Raw genomic sequence first — 6,693 nt, 5'->3', positions numbered from 1 at the left:
CGGACAGCATAACGACTGTAAATGCTCAAAATGATGGCATAGCCACTCAACATCACAAACTCAAGGTTCTGAGGCCAGCTATGAACATATGGAAGTAGTAGGAACTGAACTGAGGCTTGAACTCAACAATCCTCGGCAACTACGGTTTAGTAACACGTCATCCCGAGAGATAGAAGAGAAGCCTAGTTCTTAACCCCGTAGAAAAGATAAGATGACTCAGATCAGAATGTCATGAGGATAAGGAGTAAAAGAGCCTTACATTCCCATCCACAATCAATTCCCTTATATAACTAAAGCATTTCTAGACACGACTTCGGCCAGCTTGGCTTGGTAATCCTACAGGCAGTCAGGCTCTGATACCAAAGCTGTCAGGACCCCGATTCTAAGTCACACCGATCTAGCCTATAACACCTCATATCACTTTGCGGCCTCACGCACGGTATTCCCATGGGTGTCGCCTTACCATGGCCCGGGTTCTCTGTCATATGGATGCTAGCGACACTATCATCTACGTGAGCCAAATGGCGCAAACGGTCCCGGGCCATGGTAAGGCGACACCCATGGAAATACCGTGCGTGAGGCCGCAAAGTGATATGAGGTGTTACAGGCTAGATCGGTGTGACTTAAAATCGGGGTCCTGACAGCCTATATGGCGACCTATGCGCAACCTATATGGCGACCTATGCGCCAGGAAGCATGCAGGCGCGTAGGGGGTACACTATTTCGAACGAACAGTGGGAACGAGTTGGGCTGGCCCATTTCGTGCTCGTTGGAGTGGAGACTATTTCGGGCGCTAGGAAGTTTCTTTGTGCACGATAGGGAAAAGTGGTGCGTAGATGCTGGTTCGAGTTTGAACTACTAGTTTTGTTGCTATTTTCCATTCAAAAAAAAGTTTTTTAGCTGTATGTTCGTAAGTTGGAACGGAAAAATGTATCGAACAAAGATTGTAGAAAAAAATTCATAAGAAAATGCAAAACACAGTATGATGTCAAGGACTCTTTTTGGTACTAAATTTTCTAAACATGTCATACAAACAAAATTGATCGGGAAGAAAATGTCATACAAGGGATCAAAATAATGTCTTTATCCATTTGTGTGGATTCTCTTGACTGTCGTAGTTCTTGTTGGAATTGTCTTGTAGTAGTTGTTGTACCTGTTTTATTAAGCCGAGCAAAAAAATAATTGCTGGTCATTATATTGTAACATCCACAAAAGTCATAATGAGGTAAGAAAGTAACAGTTTTAAATAGCCAGAAAAAATGTGAAGAAAATGATCTAAATGTGCTAATATTTTTCCTTGACCTTTTCCTTGACCTTGCAATGCTACTCCATATAGAATTGGACACTTTACATACTAATTTAGAGTGAAAACATCCTGTGTTGATTGTAATTGAAAAAAAAATTCACTCATTATGGAAAAGAATTTTATTATGTGGAAGCATTCCAAAAAGCAGTTTAATGTAGGCGATAGAATATGGATGGTAGGGGAAAATGTATTGTATTCTAATGAAACAAAGCACAATTGTATGACATATTTTTAGAAAAGAAGTTAGCCAAGAGTTGCTATAGTTGCTTGACAGATTACTATTTGATTGAACACTTATTCTCTGGGCTATATGCAAAACATTTTATGTTGAACTTTTTCTACAAAGTTATTTGTAGTTCGACTGTTTCAACAATCAGGTTAACACTACAATAATTGCTACATATGAATCTCAAAGCTAGGTAGATGTTTATTTGAAAAACTTTATGAAAGGAATTATTAAAAAGAGAAGGGAAAATGTTTCAGGCTTTTTGCAAAGCTGCAATTGTGGCCTCGGCAGTTGTTTATTTGAATGATCGAAACCCATGTGGAATAACAGATTTAGAAAATACATAACAAACATTTTGACAAAAAGAGTAACCAACTTTCATAACATAGATTATATAGAAGTGACAGAAGAATGGCAAGAACAGAGATAACCAACAGGTGGAGGATGATAAAAAACGGTCTAGAACTTACATGGTTTTGTAGGAAGTTTCTCACTATAGGTAATTGAACTTCACTATTGGGGTATGTTGCTATCTCGTACAAGAAAATTTCACGCAGAGCTTGCAAATCAGCCTGGAAGAAAATTTATTCTCTTTCAGTTGTACAGTTAAAAAATGAAAAGGTATTGGTCTGGAAATGATAGGATCTTACAGTTGAGAACCCTGGAACTCCCATTCCACGGTAGTTTTTTAAAATTTGCAACAAAAAAGTCATGTATCATACCTGGGATACATGAGATTGTAAGAACTGAACTTAGTTTACGAATATATGAAAACTGCAATTAACTAAGGTAATTCAACTGAAAATGTTGAATGAAAAAAAAGAGAAGCTATGGACCTAAAATGAGTTCTAGGTACTGCAACAAATCTGTAGTCGAAGTCCTTTATGTTGAATGCAGTGCAGTTCGGGTATGTCAAGGCAAACAGTGTTTTGAAATTGTAGGCAACAGTGCTAATGATAGTGGTGAATCTATCTTGTCCAGAGCCATCAGGATTCAATGTCGAAGTACCTCCCGGATTCCAGGTTTGAGGAAATTAAATTCACTTCTTATCATTGAAGCAAGGTAAGTACACGTAGAAAAATAGAAGCCATGTCAGTTTGGTTTTGTAGGGATAAGAAAATAATGCATTCTTCATGCAAACATAGTGTTTAAAGAGAAATGCTCATATATGTTTTGTTATTCAAGTTAGAGAACTAATGAAATTTCTCTATCCAGGCTGAATCCAACCATTCTTTCACTTAAAATATCTCTACAAATAGGATCTGAATGATCCAATAGAGGCCGCATTAATAATTCCTGCATTGTCGTTTGTGAAAAATATCAATAATACTAAAATGAGTGATGCTTATATCTTTTTTGGTGGATTTCTGTCACTAAGATGAAAAAGTACTTAGCACAAAATGAAGCGAGCACTACCATATCTTCTCTTTGCGGAATGTGTGTAATAACATCAGTGTTTGGGATAAGTCCTTGCCTCCCACGGAATAGTTGGTTTGTATTAAGAATTTTCGAGTAACAATCTGAAAATGGGGACTCATCCAAGAGCCAGGTCTCATGAAATAGTCAAAGTCTTCTAATCAACCCAGACTTCATTTACTTGGAAAATCCTTTGGCTATTTTTTTATGAATGTAAACAAGAAAGGTTATTACAAGAAGTAGTACCAGAACAAGAGGCAGATAGAAGGAAAGACGAAACATATATTATGAAACTAATGGCTTCAAGTGTTGGAAATATGCCCTAGAGGCAATAATAAAAGTATTATTATTATATTTCCTTGTTCATGATAATTGTCTTTTATTCATGCTATAACTGTATTATCCGGAAATCGTAATACACGTGTGAATACATAGACCACAATATGTCCCTAGTGAGCCTCTAGTTGACTAGCTCGTTGTGATCAACAGATAGTCATGGTTTCCTGGCTATGGACATTGGATGTCGTTGATAACGGGATCACATCATTAGGAGAATGATGTGATGGACAAGACCCAATCCTAAGACTAGCACAAAAGATCGTGTAGTTCATTTGCTAGAGCTTTGCCAATGTCAAGTATCTCTTCCTTCGACCATGAGAGCGTGTAACTCCTGGATACCGTAGGAGTGCTTTGGGTGTATCAAACGTCACAACGTAACTGGGTGACTATAAAGGTGCACTACAGGTATCTCCGAAAGTATCTATTGTTTTATGCGGATCGAGACTGGGATTTGTCACTCCGTGTAAATGGAGAGGTATCTCTGGGCCCACTCGGTAAGACATCATCATATGCGCAATGTGACCAAGGAGTTGATCACAGGATGATGTGTTACAGAACGAGTAAAGTGACTTGCCGGTAACGAGATTGAACAAGGTATTGGATACCGACGATCGAATCTCGGGCAAGTAACATACCGATAGACAAAGGGAATTGAATACGGGATTGATTAAGTCCTTGACATCGTGGTTCATCCGATGAGATCATCGTGGAACATGTGGGAGCCATCATGGGTATCCAGATCCCGCTGTTGGTTATTGACCGGAGAACGTCTCGGTCATGTCTACATGTCTCCCGAACCCGTAGGGTCTACACACTTAAGGTTCGATGACGCTAGGGTTATAAAGGAAGTTTGTATGTGGTTACCGAATGTTGTTCGGAGTCCCGGATGAGATCCCGGACGTCACGAGGAGTTCCGGAATGGTCCGGAGGTAAAGATTTATATATGGGAAGTCCTATTTTGGCCACCGGAAAATGTTTGGGATTTTTCGGTATTGTACCGGGAAGGTTCTAGAAGGTTCCGGAGTGGGGCCCACCTGCATGGGGGGACCCACATGAACGTGAGTAGTGGGGGAAAGGCCCCACACCCCTGGTCAAGGCGCACCAAGATCCCCCCTTAGAAGGAATAAGATCATATCCCGAAGGGATAAGATCAAGATCCCTAAAAAGGGGGGATAACAATCGGTGGGGAAGGAAATGATGGGATTTCTTTCCTCCCACCTTGGCCAACGCCCCAATGGACTTGGAGGGCAAGAAACCAGCCCCCCACCCCTATATATAGTGGGGAGGCGCATGGGAGCTTAACACAAGCCAAGGCGCAGCCCCTCCCCTCCCCAACACCTCTCCTCCTCCGTATATGCTTGGCGAAGCCCTGTCGGAGTACTGCTGCACCAACTACACCATGCCGTCGTGCTGCCGTTGGAGCAATCTTCCTCAACCTCTCCTTCCCCCTTGCTGGATCAAGAAGGAGGAGACGTCTCCCGTCCCGTACGTGTGTTGAACGCGGAGGTGCTGTCCGTTCAGCACTTGGACATCGGTGATCCGAATCACGTTCGAGTACGACTCCATCATCACCATCCCCTTGGCTAGCTTCCGCTCGTGATCTACAAGTGGTATGTAGATGCAAACTCTCTCCCTTGACTTGTTGCTTAGATGAACTCATAGATGGATCTTGGTGAAACCGTAGGAAAAATTTTAATTTTCTGCAACGTTCCCCAACAGTGGCATCATGAGCTAGGTCTATGCGTAGTTCTCTTTGCACGAGTAGAACACAATTTTGTTGTGGGCGTGGATTTTGTCATCTTACTTGCCTCTACTAGTCTTTTCTTGCTTCGGCGGTATTGTGGGATGAAGCGGCCCGGACCAACCTTACACGTACGCTTACGTGAGACCGGTTCCACCGACTAACATGCACTAGTTGCATAAGGTGGCTGGCGGGTGTCTGTCTCTCCCACTTTAGTTGGAGCGGATTCGATGAAAAGGGCCCTTATGAAGGGTAAATAGAAGTTGACAAAATCACGTTGTGGTTATTCATAGGTAAGAAAACGTTCTTGCTAGAACCCAATTGCAGCCACGTAAAAGATGCAACAACAATTAGAGGACGTCTAACTTGTTTTTGCAGCGATTGATCATGTGATGTGATATGGCCAGAAGTTGTGATGAATGATGAATTGTGATGTATGAGATCATGTTCTTTGTAATAGGATTCACGACTTGCATGTCGATGAGTATGACAACCGGCAGGAGCCATAGGAGTTGTCTTTATTTTTTGTATGACCTGCGTGTCATTGAATAACGCCATGTAAACTACTTTACTTTATTGCTAAATGTTAGTCATAGAAGTAGAAGTAGTCGTTGGCGTGACAACTTCATGAAGACACGATGATGGAGATCATGGTGTCAAGCCGGTGACAAGATGATCATGGAGCCCCGAAGATGAAGATCAATGGAGCTATATGATATTGGCCATATCATGTCACAACTATATAATTGTGTTGGAAATATGACCTAGAGGCAATAATAAAAGTGTTATTATTATATTTCCTTGTTCATGATAATTGTCTTTTATTCATGCTATAACTGTATTATCCGGAAATCGTAATACACGTATGAATACATAGACCACAATATGTCCCTAGTGTGCCTCTAGTTGACTAGCTCGTTGTGATCAACGGATAGTCATGGTTTCCTGACTATGGACATTGGATGTCGTTGATAACGGGATCACATCATTAGGAGAATGATGTGATGGACAAGACCCAATCCTAAGCATAGCACAAAGATCGTGTAGTTCGTTTGCTAGAGCTTTGCCAATGTCAAGTATCTCTTCCTTTGACCATGAGATCGTGTAACTCCTGGATACCGTAGGAGTGCTTTGGGTGTATCAAACGTCACAACATAACTGGGTGACTATAAAGGTGCACTACGGGTATCTCCGAAAGTATCTATTGTTTTATGCGGATCGAGACTGGGATTTGTCACTCCGTGTAAACGGAGAGGTATCTCTGGGCCCACTCGGTAGGACATCATCATATGCGCAATGTGACCAAGGAGTTGATCACGGGATGATGTGTTACGGAACGAGTAAAGTGACTTGCCGGTAACGAGATTGAACAAGGTATTGGATACCGACGATCGAATCTCGGGCAAGTAACATACCGATAGACAAAGGGAATTGAATACGGGATTGATTAAGTCCTTGACATCGTGGTTCATCCGATGAGATCATCGTGGAACATGTGGGAGCCATCATGGGTATCCAGATCCCGCTGTTGGTTATTGACCGGAGAACGTCTCGGTCATGTCTGCATGTCTCCCGAACCCGTAGGGTCTACACACTTAAGGTTCGATGACGCTAGGGTTATAAAGGAAGTTTGTATGTGGTTTAACGAATGTTGTTCGGAGTCCC

The 6,693-nt window shown here is 41.7% G+C and overlaps 1 long non-coding RNA gene across 1 annotated transcript; it reads right to left on the bottom strand.

Moving 5' to 3' along the window:
- Positions 1–1,044: 1,044 nt before the first annotated feature.
- Positions 1,045–2,288, bottom strand: LOC119359325. Its single transcript, XR_005172468.1, has 3 exons — positions 2,183–2,288; positions 2,003–2,104; positions 1,045–1,153 (listed from the first exon to the last, which is right to left on the bottom strand). It is a non-coding gene; the product is annotated as an uncharacterized LOC119359325 (long non-coding RNA).
- Between the last annotated feature and the right edge of the window lie 4,405 nt (positions 2,289–6,693).

The sequence above is a fragment of the Triticum dicoccoides genome, chromosome 2A (genome assembly GCF_002162155.2).
Source record: "Triticum dicoccoides isolate Atlit2015 ecotype Zavitan chromosome 2A, WEW_v2.0, whole genome shotgun sequence".
Classification (NCBI taxonomy): domain Eukaryota; kingdom Viridiplantae; phylum Streptophyta; class Magnoliopsida; order Poales; family Poaceae; genus Triticum; species Triticum dicoccoides.
This window is presented reverse-complemented; position numbering and strand designations above follow the sequence as displayed.